Consider the following 18833-nt stretch of genomic DNA (forward strand, 5'->3'; position numbering starts at 1 on the left):
GGGGAGACAAGAGCCTAGGCCAGGATCCGGAATCCCAGGGCTGACAGGTGGAGCCCATCTCTGGCAAAGCATCAAGGCCTGTCAACCATGTCATCCCAGGCAGACAGATACTGAATCTCCTTGGAATGACATCAGAAACTAAGCCAATTGTTGAAGTCAATTATTTTTTGTTGGTATTGTGGTATCATTCTTGGTGAAGGTAGGATGCTGCTTAGGGCTAGGGTCATACCTGCCTGGGACACATACTCTGAGAGCTCAATCATGTCTCTCTTCATATAGTCCAGGGAGGTACATCTAAAGTCATTCACACCAACATGGACAATGACAGAATCATACTTGCATCTGTTGTGGAGAGACTTAAGTGCGTACGTGATGTCATGGATTCTGGCACCTGACAGACAATTGACTGTGACTTTCTCCTTGTTGAGCCTGGTGAGGGGGACATTGGTGTGTCTCACAATTTAGTCACCAATGACTAGTATGTTTGGTTTATTGTTATGCCTTATGGGCTGTGTATGTAAGACACTGGTGTGTCTGCTGTGTGTGATGTGTTTGGTGTTGTGTGTGGAATGTTTGTGAGTGTGTTTTGGAGGTCTCTGCTGTTTAGGTAAGTTTTTATTGAGGACCTCTGCATAGTTGGGTGTGTGTTGTGCTTGTCTATGTGATGTGAGTGGTGTGGTGTTGGTGCTGGCAATCTCCTGTTTATCAGGAGTACTGACTATGGCACCAGAGAGCATGGATTCAAGGTTACTGATGTAGATCAATTTCTCACAAGTAGAAGAATTATGTGCTAGGAAAAGAGGGCTGTCAGTGAACATAAGGCAGTTGCTACGCTGTCTCAGTATGGTCATATCAACCAGGTGGTAGGAGAAACTGATGGGAATTGTCCAGACATAGTGTTCTGAATACCTTTGTGGACTTATGGAGAGAAGGTTTTGATAAGGGTTTATCCACGAGAGTATAGACCACAAAGACCTTCTTAAATGTAAAGTAACTGGCCTGAAGCCCAAGTGCTAAAACCAAAACTAAGATGCTTAGAATAACAGATAAATTTAATCAGGGTACTAACAAGCAGTAATAAATGCAGCCGAATAAAAGCACTTGAACACTTAAGAGCATGCAGCCAAGCAAAATAAGGCAATAAAGTAGGAAGAACACAATTACAGTACAAGCAGCTGATTAAAGTGTAATTTGTTTTGTTAAGTGGAGAGGGAGGAAACAGAAGATAATTCAATATTAAGAAGCTAAGGGGTTGGCCTTCCCAGATGTTCTCTATGTACACAGTAGACTGAGCTGATGAGATGAGACTGGGAGAGGTGTCCAAAATAAAAGATGCAAAGGGTAGTCCTTCCCAAATGATCTCACTGCACTCAGTTGAGTGAGCAAATGAGATGGGACTGAGATGAGTGTCCAAAATCAAATTTACTGCAGGGGCAGGCAATTTCAAAGCCACCAAATTTAAGAATACAACAAAATATGGGTGGGAGGATGGGAAAAACAAACTAAATGTAGAAAGAATCTAGAAAAATTTAATGAAGCAAATAAAAAACTGCAGTACAGTTTTTTTTTACTATCACTGAAACAGATCAAGTGCAAAAAGGTATACTTATATCAGCTTGGTATATCTAGATGGTTATAGAATCAACCACAGCCAGCTAATCAGCTCTGCAACTGAGCACAATTTCACAGAAATGTTCTATGCTGCTGGATATGAACAACCTAGTCACACAATATAGAGTACATATTATCAACCGAAAGCACCACAGGAAAAGTCTGACTACAACAGTGAGGTAGTACATCTTTGAATGATGACCTCATCAATGTGTTGCAGAGATGTTATTTTGCCTAAAACTGGAAGAAATTGATGTACAAATCTTTTTCCAGTTTGCATGTTTCTCCTGAGAGGAAGTGTCCACATGTAATGTGTGGGGTGAAGTCTGTCCTACCTAGCGCTGTAGATGCACGCACACTCATGGTCAGTAATGCTGTGTTCTAACACCTACCTAAGTACACAGTCTAGAGTTAATTGTATCATCCCCAAGCACCACAGAATAAGTCTAACTTTAAAGATGGGACTCTGCACATTTGTATGTGTAGTATATAAGTGTGTTGCAGAGAACCTAGTGTGCATTAAAGGTTTGGGTGAGAAAGAATGTGCCTAGACAAGCAGACGTAACAGCAATTTGTTGATCACATATACATACTGCTCAGATAATTTACTTATCCTGTCATTAGTGTACATTGCGGTAGTTTGAGTGGCATGTAGCTGTTTCACAGTATGTTGTATTGATTACAATCATGCTTTTGAAACAGCAGATTCACAATCAAATATTGATGGGTGTTCAGCTCAGGATGACTGTAGGCAAACAGCAATCATTCACTGTCATGTTCAATAGTTCCTTATTCTTGGAGAATTACAATTTGCAGTATAAATTACAGACAGACAAGTCAAACATATAAATGTACACTGTTTAAAATCACCAAGTATGTGTACAAAGGTCCCACACCCTTGTACATTACATAATGAAGTGTTTAGACAGCATCTCAGTTAACTCATCATATCTTGAGTACAACTGTCTGTTACAACATACAGATGTAATACAAGCCTCTCATATTAAATTCTTTTGTCAGTATCACTCCCTGAAGCTCACTGCTGACAAGCTCATTTGCACAATTTATGGCAAACTAGTAGCACATGTGTGCATATATTCTGAGGTTTTAAACTTAGAACAGAAATTAAAAGTAGTGTATGGTGTTCCAGCCCATCATTTGCTGAAATAACGAGTGTAGACATGTAGACAAATCTGATTATGATCCAGTTCAGAGCAGATGTGTGTTGTGTTACTGTTTTGTGTGTTATGATTTACACTTTTGTCATGATAATTGCATATTAATTATATGGAGAATAAAGATGCATACTTAGCCCTCATATCTGGTGACTGTACATGTATTTGAGGCATGCTTTTTATGCAATCATGTGTGCTTGTATGACATTACTGACTGCTATTTATTTACTTATTTATTGTTTACTATAGTCACTACATAATAACATACATGGTGAATATTTAATACAGTACACAGTGTTTGAAACTGTAGACTCATTTAAGAACATGGGTATACGGGTAGATTCAGCTTTGAGTTTTTTCTAATCATATCAATCAATTGGTTAATGATAGTTATAGACCTATAGGTTGTATAAAAAGATTTATAAGGTCTAGGAAATCAAAAATAATGAAGTCATTGTTTGTTAATTCCCTTAGACCCAAACTTGAGTATAGAATAACGATATGGTAACCCTATAAGAAAACAAGCATGAGAAAACTGGAAAGAGTACAGTGGAAATATACCAAGGGCATCCATGGATGTGAAAATTTAAGAGAAGATCTTTTTCAGGTATACAGGGCATTTAGAGACAACTACCTCTAGGAATGTTTGGGCTTATCAAAAAGTATTAGAGAATCATCAGACAACCTATGTAGAAGATTCTACAGGAATGAGAAGTGTACTAATTGGTTCTCTGACCGAGTAGCTGATGCATGGAACAGATTACCAAATTACATTAAAGTAAGTACTAGTTTAGATATTTTTAAGAACAGCCTGGACACATTATGGGAACAAGTGTTTTGGTATATTGGCAAGCCAGAAGGGCATTAATGCCCATGCTTAAAATATTTGTATGTATGTATGCAAGTGTCATAATGAAAATACTTCAGAAAATGCAAATTAATTCATCTTATCACTTTATGTGTGAATAGCAGTAATATGTTTAAGATGTGTCTAGTGTACTGTACTTGTTAAACCATAAAACTTTGATTGTGCCAAATGTCTTGTGCTTATTTCTGAGAAGGTATGAGCATCTTTGGGGTGCTTATGAACCACATAAAGGACCAAGCATGTTAATGCTGGTGGAATCATAGATGCATGTATGAATCCATAGAGTGACAATGAATGAAAAATTACAGTGTTCAATAACTGTAGACTTGATGCTGAAATTCGGCACCTGACAATCTGTATAGACAGTCTATAGACATGATTAATAGCAAATCACACCACTAAGGAAGGTAAATAGCATGTGCCAAAACACACACATTTGTGGGAACTATGGAAGCACTATGAAGCAAGGAAGTTTATGTGCAGCATACTTCATAAGAGTAATTACAATTGCAGCATCCCATATGGTGTTCATTCAACTCTGCAGCCTGTTCAACCCATGATTATAGGTGTCTCCTCATAGTGATATCCACTTGTGTTGCCATAGAACAGCAAGGCTAAGTACAGTGGCACAGCAGGAAGCAGACTAATTGCCATAAGAAGTGAACTGCCATTTTCCATCAGTGCTGGTCAGTGCCAGGCATTGTGGAAATGCTGAGGACAAAGACTGATGACACAGAAGTGGAACAGGTAGAGAAAGAGTATGGGAGACAGAGAAAGAGTTTTGTTTAGGGGTCTTTTATGGCCATCTTTATGATGTGTTACTCTTAGGTTTGTCATCCAAATAAGTTCTGTAGAATAAAGTGCTTCTCTGTTTTTGTTTTAATTTCTCCAAATCTTTTGAGTTTCTAATACCATGACGGGAATGGACTCTATTCCTAAGTCAAAGTATGATTGCAGTTCATAAAATTAGTATTGCTTTAATCTTTGATGTTAGCCAGACGTGCTCTTCGCAGCACCAGCAATGTCCCCAGCCATACCTCTCAACCTCTTAGAGCAAGAAATCTGGATGCAACCATAAATAAAAGTAGGACAAAGACCACAAAATAGGGACAATTTTGAAATATAGCTTTTACAAACTTAGAAAGTTGATAAAATAACAGGTGTTGCATTAACATGATTTTTCTGAAGGATATGAAGTCTGAAACTCAACTTTCTGTCATTATTTTCTAACTTGAATTTTTAATGATTTGGCATTTATTTGACAGAAAACCTTCATTTTATGAGAAATGGACCAAAAATATGAGGAAAAAACTGGACAGTCTATGAAAATCTGTACAGCTGAGTTTTATGTGCCCAGTAATGACTCCTTCTGCAATACATATGGAGTTACATGCATCAGTAACGTATCTAAGTATGATTGTAAAGTCCTTTTTTATAAGACCCATTGCTCCTACAACTACTGGAACTGTCTGGGTATCCTTCATTGTCTACATTGCTGTCATCTCTGCCTGCAAATCCTGGCATTTTATGACTGTGTCTCTCTGTAAAGACACTGTATTCACTAAGTGTAGCAATTTCAATGATCAATGATCAGTGCTACTTTTTTTTGTCTTCTTTTCATGGACTACTATATCTGGCTTTCTCACATCTATTTTTTGAACTGTTGATAATGGGTGATCACATGTGTTATACATTTCATCATTTTCTATGATGCTTTGTGGCTCATGTTTGCAGTGTTTTTCAGGTCTTCAGTATTATAATGTTTGCACGTTCCTCAATACAACAGTCTTGGCAAATTATTATGCCATTCGGTATACAGTCCTTCTGCCATTAGTATATCACAACCAGCAACAAGATGTGTTTCCAGTAGGCAGCAAGCAATGGTAGGTGAGTATACACTTGATTAAGACATAAGCAGGATAATAGTGGGTTAATATATATAGCCAACAGTTACACATGCAATGGTAATAAATACAAAAAGAACTAAATAATTGTTTGTTTGACATACTTTTGGATTGAAACCCTTGACACTATGCAAAAAGAAGTCTAGAGGACTGAGCTTTACTGCAGCACACCACTTAGGAACTCATACTGTACAAAATTAAAATCACACATTTGAAGGTATAGTGACAAGAGACTGACACAAGGGAGAATGTAGGCATCAGACTTCATAAGTAATGAGAACTGTAACATCCCTTTAGGTGTACATTACACCCTGCAGCCTAATAAACATCTAAAATTAATGGTCTCACAATAGTGCTATCAATCTGGATTTCTATAACGCAGCAGGGCTAAGCACATTTGTGTAAAGATATTTGTTCTAGTGCAGTCAAAGATAAAATCTTCAGTATTTATCATAGGAAGTAAAGCACCATTTACTGTCACTTGGGATTTGTGCACAATGCCAAGCTTCATGCAAATTGTGAAGCCAAAAACTGAATTTTTTTTTTTTTTTTTTTTTTATGGGCCATCTCTGGCATGTAGAGTGTGTGTGATTCTATTTTATGACCAGTTTAAAAGCATGAAAAAGGAATTGGCAGGACAATCGTTAAAATGGAGAGCAAGTTGAGAGTGTAACACAGGCGTAAGAATAAAGGAAAGTACAGGATGGTGGTGGGAGAGCACCATAGCTATCCACTTTTCCACGATAAATATATATACTTGTGTCAAGAATCTCATGAGTTTGGATACTCACCACATGTCTGGGTGATACAACCGAGTACTGTTGTATGTTCATCTGGACCAAATCAAGTGTGTCAAGCATGCTGACAGAAGAATAGCAATACCAGTTTCATTTACACTAGTGACTGCAACCCAAATTAAATTATTGAGTTTTTGTCTTCAGATATGAACTGTCACTCACTGACAGTGACAGCTAATGGTTAATGATGTGCAATATCAAGCATCATGCAAATGCAGGAGTAAACGAGTAAAAATTAAAAACAAATCCAGTTACAGGGTATATCTAGCAAAGAACCCATCACTTATGGTATTACCGTGACACATTCAACCCTTTAACAGTGTTTGTCACGTGATGACTTGCATTACTGTTACATGTCATCAAGCCTTCAGATAACAATTCTTGAAAAAGGAGCCACGTTGGAGATTATACAAGCTCATACTGATACATCATACAGAAGTAAGAATTACATCTTTTTAAAGGAAATGCATTACTGTCATGATTACTGCTTAGGAGATATGGTTAATTAATCCAGAATATTATAAATATTTCCACATTCATCATGCTACTGATTTTATTTACTCACATTTTAATAAATGACATTTTTTATATCACATATATCACATTTTGATGTTACTACTAAGAACAGTTCAGTTTCCAACAACAGCAAAACATTTGTGTCAAACTGAATAGTACATTCAAATTATCACACGCTGGAATCAAGCCCGCCTTTGTTGCTGTTGCTACACACGTTAGCACATAAACACATTTAGTCACAGAGAAAGTTACATAAAGACTGTCTTTTTGCCAATCACTACTAAGTATTTTTAGCATTATGCATATGAAACTGTTATCTCAACTGAATATGAACAAATTTACAAAGAGTATAGGTAACAGATTTAGCTTTCATTTCACAGAGCTGGGTTGTTCAATTCATACTAAAAGTATGTAACAAATCTCATTCTGGCTAATCTGGAATTGAACCTGGTATTACTTCTGTTTTTTCTCCAAACAATGCATTAACACCTTGAGGTGCAGGAAAAGGTGACTGATAGGTACATTTTCTTCACTCAGTACTATCCAGAGGGCTGGTGGATGTGCATCAGTCTTATTTGCACTGTCGATGGCATTCCAAATTAAATTTCTGTGTTTTTGCCTTGGGAAATGAAGTATTATTCATCCCTATGGATTGCTGACAGTCACCAATGCACAATGCCAAGTTCTGTACAAAGGATTAAGTCAGATAATAAAAAAGAGAAATATGAAAAGTGTGTCTGTGTGATGATTTCTCAGCTCTGTGGTCTTTTACCAAGAAAATGTTGACATTAATGATTCCTAGTTTTACACAGACGTCATCCTCTCTAGATTTGACACTTAAAACCATGGTTTTATTATTAAACATTCAGAAGAGTAACAGTGTGTGCCACATACAGAAAATAGTTTATGAGGCAGAGAAAGTGGAGCAGAAATACTCAGTCTTTGACATTACAACACTTTACATGTATAGAGCAATACATCCATTTTATCAAAGTTGTCCTTTTCATTTCACAGCTGATGTCTGCATGATTTTAATATTTGCAACCAAACAAATCATGTCACAGTAAGAACTAATGTATGCACTGCGAAATTATGTTCTCCCCTTTCTTTTGTGAACAATAATACATCTGTAAAGTGATTGCATTATACTTTGCATGTAGTTAGATGTGTCTTGTTTGTATGTTTTTCTTGTATTTCTTATAACTTACAAGCACTTTTTTACTCAAAAACATATTCAAAATGTGTAATAATATTTTATCTCCTAATTCAGTCAATGTAATACCACTGACACACCCTCTGTAAATGTACATCAAAGTGACAGAAGTGTTAAATATTTAATTGTTTATGCACTAGTACTAATGAGTCACATTTGCACACTTACAAGCCCTTAGCAAAGTGCATGTCTCAGTACTCATTCCTGTACAGCACTTCAAGCAGATGGTGTTATTCATGCATACTAATGAGGTGACACCTGATTTACCTATTCACAGTGTCCTGAGGGCTTTATCTGCACTATATAAACATAGTCTGGTGCTAAAGCACTTGTATCATAGTAGGGGAGACTGTTTGGTTTCACCAGCTTAAGATACTGATGTTTGACTGCTGCAATTGCATTGTTTTTTTGGACTTTCATACAAATTTTGTCAAGGTGGTGGTGAAATGGTTAGTGTTGCCACCTCACAGCAAGAGGTTCTCCGGTTCAATCCTTGGCTGTGGTGCCTTCTGTGCAGAGTCTGCATGTCCTCCCTGTGGTCGCGTGGGTTTCCTCCGGGTGCTCCGGTTTCCTCCCACATCCCCAAGACATGCTGTAAGTGGATTGGACACTCTAAATTGGCCCTAGAATGTGTGCCTTCTGTGGAAGGTTGGGCACTGGGCTGGCAACTCAACAGTGTAACACTCCACTGCCAATCCTGAGCGGACAGGTGATCCGCTGTGGCGATCCCTAACCGGGAAAAGCCGAAAGATGAAGAAGATACAAATTCTGTCAAGGTATGTGATGTTTCTTTGCAAATAAATTATTTAAATAGTTGTGATGGCTGATATTTCAGATACCATTGTGTGATGCATGCAGTTTGTCAATTGATGTTGGTGTAGAAGGTATAACAGTTGTTATTTGAAGTATCCTCAGCTAATGTTACATGCCTTTATAGCACAATTTCTCTGAATATGTGAACACACTTGAGACGATTCTTATATGACTAGTAGCAATGTGAAGGTTACATTAAGCCCAACAACTGTATTACGTCTGTTTTATATGCCTGACATCAGCAAACCTTATCTGAGATGGTAACATTTTCATCTCCTATACTTGATTCATCATTAATGCTGATATCAGTTCTGGAGTCACACATTTTTTGCAGCGGGGCTTGTCACTGTGATGCTTGTATGGGTGAGGGGTTTATAATTATATATTATAGGTTTGTATTCATATAGATCAGTTAGTCAACTTCTGTTATTTGTTTATTTATTTGTTTGTTTGTTTATTTATGTATTGCCTTTTTATTGCCAACATGGTCAAACTGGACACTCAGGGCTATTGTTATCAGAGGCCAGAAGAGAGAAGCTTCATTAAAGTTCCAAAAATTACAAAGAATTTACAGAAGAAAAGAGTTAGTTTCTTAACAGTGGAAATGGGGTTTTAGACTCATGCAATGGGTGATATAATCAAGATATAGGTTAATACAATTTGATTTCTTTAGGTGTATTAAACAATAATAAACAAGTTGCATTTACATATACAACAATATACAGATTTAATTTACATAGGAGTGATGAAAAGCAGTATATAGTTATACATGTGGATGGAAATTATTTACATTATTTACAGGATAAGGTAGGAGAGTTGGGGGTTGGTGATAGTCTAGCAATCTGAGAGAGAAAGTTAGTCAGGATGTGAACAAGAACAGAGCCAGGAGGAGTTTAGGTGCTGTTTTAGGTTATGCTTAAAGCTGGATTCACAGCTGTCTTGTTTTAGTGGGACAGACAGGGAGTTCCCTGTCTGGTGACATAGGACAAGTATAGAGATATACTCTTAATGATGCCTACAAAAATGCATATCTGTTAATGATGCCTACATAAATGCATATCTGTTAATTGATATCTGAATAAGTGCATATTTGTTTTGTTGCTAGTCACTTTGCTTTTTTTCTGATATGTATATTTGGTTGTGGTTTGTTTTAAATCCCATACAGGGATATGTCTCAAAAAAAAGAAATTGGCGCACCTAACTCAAACCTACATTCTCAGATCATGAGAATAAAGTAATAGTGTAGGCCCTCCATAAACATGCATCATGCATCTTACAGAAAGTCGTAGATGACTAGCTTTTCTGTGACCATATTTGGAGTCCAATGATTGATGATGCCAATGCTGTGGTTGGTCATGGCCATGAGAACAAACACATCAGACATCAGTACAGTGAGACTGAGATGATCAACAAGGTCAAGACAAAATACAGTGCTATAGCACAGGAACAAAGGGCTACTGCTACTAAACCACTGAGACGGAGGAGTTCCTGTGCACTGTAAAGGATCCTGGCAGCCCATCGAGGGTTCCCAGTACAGTCCCCGAAATATATACAGAGGTGAGAATGACCAAAGGGCACCTGCTGCTGGAGCTCCAGGTATACCAACAAGTATCTTATATCTATATCTATCTATCTCTATATATATATATATATATATATATATATATATATATATATATATCTATGGATTCACTTTATAACCTCGAATTACTGAAATGTCGAATTTCAGTATCTCGAGGCTATAAAGCCGAATGTTAAAAATAGCGAATTCGAATATATGTCGAATTCGCGGTTCTGACCTTACCCTGCGTAATGTCCAGGATTGTGTTTTGATGGTGCGCGGTGCCGTGTGTGGATGTAGGTGTTATGTCAGGTAAGTGTTTTCTAAGGGTTGTGAGTGGGAGTTAGAGTGTGTGTGAGTGTGCTGATGTGTTTGATGTGTGTGTGAGGGGTCGGAGAATGTGCGTGTGTGAGTCGGCTTCTGTTTTGTGTTTGTGCGATCTCGGAGTTAGTATATATAAGTAGGGGGGTGTGGGGGGTGCAGGGGGGCTTGCCCCCCTGCTTATGTGTGTATGAGTTGTGTATGTATGTAGTTTTGTTTGTTTTTGTTGTGATGTGGGTGTTGTGGTGTATGTGTAGTATTGTGTGTGTGGTTTTTTCGGTGTTTTGACTTTCGCGTTTTTTTTGTGTCGGTGTTTTGTGGATTCGGTTTTATAGTCTCGAGATACTGAAATTCGACATTTCAGTAATTCGAGGTTATAAAGTGAATCCATATATATAGATATAGAGAGAGAGAGAGAGAGAAAATGAAACAGAAAGAGACAAAGAAGGGATAGAGGGAAAGGGAAGAGAGAAAGAGGATAGAGATATATGTGTATAAGATCCTCATGTATATGCTTATGTAGGTGAGGTTTGTCTGTAATGTGTCATTTTTGTTTTAATGCTTGTCAGCCCTGTTTCCATTTCTATTTTGTCTGTCTAGGTGCATCTAGTACTGAGACTCCATGACCAACTACAATAGTGCGGGCGTACATTTTTTACTTGAATTAATGTATAGAATTTCTCTTGACGTCTACCTTAATTCCATTTCTAATTGCATTTACATTTATTATTGCTTAACTCAGGGTAACAAAACATAAGCCTATCATATTTTCTTGAATTTATCTATTTATTGTCTTTTAGGAGTCTAACCACAGGTGAGCTTACCACCAGCACTGTGGAACTTCAACTGCCTGAGGTTATTTCTAAACTGCATCAGTGTAGTATGTCTCTGATGATGATGGCAGTGATGAAGAGAAACAGTCTGGGGTTGCAGAGGGTCAGTTTGACACTAAGGTTGTGGCTCACACATCCCCTGCCCAGAGTTTGGACACAGTCAGTATGTCCATGCATATTCATGACACACAGCTATTTGAGATAGAGCATGCTGAGAGTGACATGGTGGATCAAGGTAGTATGGTTACATCAGTTGCAGAACTGGCAGACTCTCCTCCTAGCCATCACGAGGGTGAAGTACCGCACAGGGATGTTGGTAGAGGTGCTTGGAGGTGGTCTGCTTTTTACCCTCCCCCTGATGTTGGTGTATCATAAGGTGCCAGTGTATGTGTAGAATATATCAAAACCCCTTAGAGCAAGAAATCTGGACAAAGCCATAAATAATGGGGGAACAAAGGCCCAAAAATAGAGACACTTTTTAAATATTGCTTGTACAGACTTAGAAAGTTTGAATAACAGGTACAGCATTAGACCTAAACCATATGTGCGATTCCTTGCACCAAATGAATGACACACTGGATCGTGTAGTGTCTGCAAAGGAACATCTGCTGGGGGAGGGTCAGCATCCATGTGTCCAGAGAGCTGCTACATCACATGTGAATTCATGTTGCCATACCAGATCCCATTCCTATAGAGACACTACTTCTACTGCTCTGCCAGTGATTGAGGTATCCACACCCAGACATGATAGGACACATGATCATGGTCATGGACATAGTCATGATGAGAGCTCATCCAGCAGACATCATTCGCATTCAGGTAGCAACCTAACTTCTAGCCTGGGTCATGTATATTGATTGTTCTACAAATGAGCTGTCAGGCTGTTTGAAGTATACAAATAGCATACTCACACTTTATTATTGTCATCTGTACTTATCATCCCAAAGTCACACAATTGGACAATGACAGAATCATACTTGCATCTGTTGTGGAGAGACTTAAGTGCGTACATGATGTCATGTTTGAATAACAGGTACAGCATTAGCATGATTTTTCTGAAGGGTATGAAGTCTGAAACTAAAATGTCTGTCTTTATTTTCAGACTTCAACCCTACATGATTTGTTAGAAAATCACAATTTTATGAGAAACAGACCAAAACTAAGAGGCAAAAACCTGGACATTCTGCAAAAATATGTACAATTGAGAGGTATGATGTGGGGGGCTGTCATGGAGGCACATGCACATTCCACTAAGGCCTTGGAAGAGATAGAGTACTGAGTGGTGTACATTCTGAAATGTGAGACTGCCTAAACCATATGTGCGATTCCTTGCACCAAATGAATGACACACTGGATCGTGTAGTGTCTGCAAAGGAACATCTGCTGGGGGAGGGTCAGCATCCATGTGTCCAGAGAGCTGCTACATCACATGTGAATTCATGTTGCCATACCAGATCCCATTCCTATAGAGACACTACTTCTACTGCTCTGCCAGTGATTGAGGTATCCACACCCAGACATGATAGGACACATGATCATGGTCATGGACATAGTCATGATGAGAGCTCATCCAGCAGACATCATTCGCATTCAGGTAGCAACCTAACTTCTAGCCTGGGTCATGTATATTGATTGTTCTACAAATGAGCTGTCAGGCTGTTTGAAGTATACAAATAGCATACTCACACTTTATTATTGTCATCTGTACTTATCATCCCAAAGTCACACAATTGGTTTTCTACAACTGTCAAGTTGGGGGTTGGTAATAGTCTAGCAATCTGAGAGAGAAAGTTAGTCAGGATGTGAACAAGAACAGAGCCAGGAGGAGTTTAGGTGCTGTTTTAGGTTATGCTTAATGCTGGATTCACAGCTGTCTTGTTTTAGTGGGACAGGCAGGGAGTTCCCTGTCTGGTGACATAGGACAAGTATAGAGATATACTCTTAATGATGCCTACAAAAATGCATATCTGTTAATGATGCCTACATAAATGCTTATCTGTTAATTGATATCTGAATAAGTGCATATTTGTTTTGTTGCTAGTCACTTTGCTTTTTTTTTCTGCTATGTATATTTGTTTGTGGTTTGTTTTAAATCCCATACAGGGATATGTCTCAAAAAAAAGAAATTGGTGCACCTAACTCAAACCTACATTCTCAGATCATGAGAATAAAGTAATAGTGTAGGCCCTCCATAAACATGCATCATGCATCTTACAGAAAGTCGTAGATGACTAGCTTTTCTGTGACCATATTTGGAGTCCAATGATTGATGATGCCAATGCTGTGGTTGGTCATGGCCGTGAGAACAAACACATCAGACATCAGTACAGTGAGACTGAGATGATCAACAAGGTCAAGATAAAATACAGTGCTATAGCACAGGAACAGAGGGCTACTGCTACTAAACCACTGAGATGGAGGAGTTCCTGTGCACTGTAAAGGATCCTGGCAGCCCATCGAGGGTTCCCAGTGCAGTCCTCGACACATATACAGAGGTGAGAATGACCAAAGGGCACCTGCTGCTGGAGCTCCAGGTATACCAACAAGTATCTTATATCTATATCTATCTATCTCTATAGATATAGATATATATATAGATATATTTGTATATATATATATATATATATATATATATATATATATATATACATATATATGTATATATATATATATATATATATACATATATATATATATATATATATATATATGGATTCACTTTATAACCTCGAATTAATGAAATGTCATATTTCAGTATCTCAAGGCTATAAAGCCGAATGTTAAAAATAGCGAATTCAAATATATGTCGAATTCGCGATTATGACCATACGCTGCGTAATGTCCGGGATTGTGTTTTGATGGTGCGTGGTGCCATGTGTGGATGTAGGTGTTATGTCAGGTAAGTGTTTTCTAAGGGTTGTGAGTGGGAGTTAGAATGTGTGTGAGTGTGCTGATATGTTTGATGTGTGTGTGAGGGGTCGAAGAATGTGCTTGTGTGAGTCGGCTTCTGTTTTGTGTTTGTGCGATCTCGGAGTTAGTATATATAAGTAGGGGGGTGTGGGGCAGTCCCCCATAGTGCAGGGGCTTTCCCCTTATGTGTGTATGAGTTGTGTATGTATGTAGTTTTGTTTGTTTTTGTTGTGATGTGGGTGTTGTGGTGTATGTGTAGTATTGTGTGTGCGTTTTTTTTGGTGTTTTGACTTTCGCGTTTTTTTTGTGTCGGTGTTTTGTGGATTCGGTTTTATAGTCTCGAGATACTGAAATTCGACATTTCAGTAATTCGAGGTTATAAAGTGAATCCATATATATAGATATATATATAGAGAGAGAGAAAATGAAACAGAAAGAGACAAAGAAGGGATAGAGGGAAAGGGAAGAGAGAAAGAGGATAGAGATATATGTGTATAAGATCCTCATGTATATGCTTAAGTAGGTGAGGTTTGTCTGAAATGTGTCATTTTTGTTTTAATGCTTGTCAGCCCTGTTTCCATTTCTATTTTGTCTGTCTAGGTGCATCTAGTACTGAGACTCCATGACCAACTACAATAGTGCGGGCATACATTTTTTACTTGAATTAATGTATAGAATTTCTCTTGACGTCTACCTTAATTCCATTTTTAATTGCATTTACATTTATTATTGCTTAACTCAGGGTAACAAAGCATAAGCCTATCATATTTTCTTGAATTTAGCTATTTATTGTCTTTTAGGAGTCTAACCACAGATGAGCTTACCACCAGCACTGTGGAACTTCAACTGCCTGAGGTTATTTCTAAACTGCATCAGTGTAGTATGTCTCTGATGATGATGGCAGTGATGAAGAGAAACAGTCTGGGGTTGCAGAGGGTCAGTTTGACACTAAGGTTGTGGCTCACACATCCCCTGCCCAGAGTTTGGACGCAGTCAGTATGTCCATGCATATTCATGACACACAGCTATTTGAGATAGAGCATGCTGAGAGTGACATGGTGGATCAAGGTAGTATGGTTACATCAGTTGCAGAACTGGCAGACTCTCCTCCTAGCCATCACAAGGATGAAGTACCGCACAGGGATGTTGGTAGAGGTGCTTGGAGGTGGTCTGCTTTTTACCCTCCCCCTGATGTTGGTGTATCAGTAGGTGCCAATGTATGTGTAGCATATATCTAAACCCCTTAGAGCAAGAAATCTGGACAAAGCCATAAATAATGGGGGAACAAAGGCCCAAAAATAGAGACACTTTTTAAATATTGCTTGTACAGACTTAGAAAGTTTGAATAACAGGTACAGCATTAGCATAAATTTTCTGAAGGGTATGAAGACTGAAACTAAAATGTCTGTCTTTATTTTCAGACTTCAACCCTAAATGATTTGTTAGAAAAATCACAATTTTATGAGAAACAGACCAAAACTAAGAGGCAAAAACCTGGACATTCTGCAAAAATATGTACAATTGAGAGGTATGATGTGGGGGGCTATCATGGAGGCACATGCACATTCCACTAGGGCCTTGGAAGAGATAGAGTACTGAGTGGTGTACATTCTGAAATGTGAGACTGCCTAAACCATGTGTGCGATTCCTTGCACCAAATGAATGACACACTGGATCGTGTAGTGTCTGCAAAGGAACATCTGCTGGGGGAGGGTCAGCATCCATGTGCCCAGAGAGCTGCTACATCACATGTGAATTCATGTTGCCATACCAGATCCCATTCCTATAGAGACACTACTTCTACTGCTCTGCCAGTGATTGAGGTATCCACACCCAGACATGATAGGACACATGATCATGGTCATGGACATAGTCATGATGAGAGCTCATCCAGCAGACATCATTCGCATTCAGGTAGCAACCTAACTTCTAGCCAGGGTCATGTATATTGATTGTTCTACAAATGAGCTGTCAGGCTGTTTGAAGTATACAAATAACATACTCACACTTTATTATTGTCATCTGTACTTATCATCCCAAAGTCACACAATTGGTTTTCTACAACTGTCACACTCTCTGACCTGTAGAAAATAACAAAGAATTGTAACTATCTGTTGACACTTGCGAATGCCTAACTGGCCTGGGACATGACTGAAAAGGATCTGTGTACCAGTCCACCTATTTGGTCAACAAAGTTTATAAAGAAATAAATAAATGCATACATACATGCAAACATATATAAATGAATAAAATAAATACGGGTGCTAAAGTTAACTTTGGCATCCAACTTCTAGCAGAACTGCATTGAAGCCTTGACAAAAAGCTAACAGAAACTTGTAACTCAGTGGTCAACTTCATTGCAGCAACATCTCAAAGAGGCCATCGATATTTGGCTCTTAGATTGGTGTTGTGAATAATCTTAGGGAAAGAAATAACATATCTCCCTGTTAACTTAGCTCTCAGGCTCATATAATAAAGAAAGCTATCCTCATTATAGTGGTATTCCCCAGCTAAAGAACTAAGGTCATGATAGACCTATACACTACAAGTGGCTATAAAAGATAAAAATAGATGACAACATTTAAAATAATTATGTTTCAGTGAAACAGAATTCACTTCAATTCAGCCTTAGTAGATAGAACAAACATCCCAATTAAAAAAAAGTATTTTCTGCAATATTAGCATCAAGTACTTCCTGTCAGACATCTAATGTTAATTAAATTGTTAAAGAAAAAGGAAACACAAAATTCTGCCCTAGTTGCCCCTGTGATATAATAATGAAAACATTTGCAGGTTCTGAACTAGAAGTAGCTGTAATGTCTTGTCTGATATCATGCACACCATCCCCGGAGATCACTTGTTCTTACTAAAATTGCGCAATATTTTAAATTCTGCAGTCCAGGCAACAGAATACATCTGTTTGAGTACCTGTCTGACAGATTTGGTGATGTATCTTCATGCTGATTAAAAAATGTGCAATCTCACAACTATCATCTTATGTAACAGAAAATAATGACTGACAATATTTTCAAGACTGATTGTGTTAACATACAACACTTGTACTTGTACTTAGAAATTATTTTGCCTTAGGTAAAAAACAGCTTCTCTGTGTATTAATACAGCAAATAATTTTTTCACAAGTTGACAATATGAACAGGCTTTGCCCTGTAGCTGCTACCCTGTCGACAAAGTAGAATAAATAAGTTAACTTGCTAATTACACACATTTTTTTTTACCCAGGAACCATTTACAAGGAAAGCTTCATTTAAGGTACATGTTACTGTAGTGCCTTGGTGAGAATGTTAAATAACAGGGGACTTCATTTAAACTGCACATCCATGTGAGAACTAAGGAAAGCAGGCAGCACTAATCCATTGTTACAAAAAGAAAAGCATTAAAGTTATGATAATAGTCATAGCACATTCTATAGCAATTATATAGCAGAACACATTTCAACTTCGCATTTCGCACTTTAGCATTTTAGACTGTACTAGACTGTAATTATCATGGCAGGAACAGCTGTGTTTTAAATGCTTTTTTCCTCCTCATTTAAAAACTATCAAATTGATAGCTTCCTGGGGAGACTTCTTTCACTCATCTGCAATTAATAATACATTTTGAGGCACAACCTTCTTTTATCATTGCTTTTATAAAGTTTCTGCTGGAGCTTAAGATTAGCCCTGCATACACTACAGTACATAGCTATTCCCTAATTATGTGGTGATATCTGTTGTTTCACTGGGATATATTAAAAGCAGTGGCAGCTGTCCCAGGCTTCGGTTTTGTCCCAGAACATGTACCTGAGTATCTTAAACATGTTACACTGAATAAAGGGTTACCTTAATGAAGTGTACAAAAAGAGACAGACCCAACGAGATGAACAACAATATAAAAAAATGAAAACCCCGTCACTCTCTGACAACTAGACATACATTATCTTTAAATTTAGTGAAAAATCTGCCCTAAATGAGGATCAGACATACTTAATGTCTAAAAGAAAAGGAAGGAATGAAGATCCATCACTCTATGGAAACCAGATGTTTTTCTAGATAAACAGTAGTGCATACCCTTTGGCCAAGGGCAAGGATGAAGCACAACAATGAACCTATGCATCAGGGTGCTATACTGAAGGAATCAATGAGTCTAATTTTCACAGCTACTGAAGCATGCAGACATGTGTTATCATATGCTTGCCTGTTCTTGAACACTGCTTTGTATAAAACGTTTTTAGATTTTTGCTTACTATGGAGTTTTAGGTGATTTAAGATTGGTGCATCCTGGTGGAAGGGTGAGACAGGCATTATGTTGCCT

Source organism: Protopterus annectens, chromosome 3.part1, assembly GCF_019279795.1.
Source record: "Protopterus annectens isolate FY-2018-M chromosome 3.part1, PAN1.0, whole genome shotgun sequence".
Taxonomy (NCBI): domain Eukaryota; kingdom Metazoa; phylum Chordata; order Ceratodontiformes; family Protopteridae; genus Protopterus; species Protopterus annectens.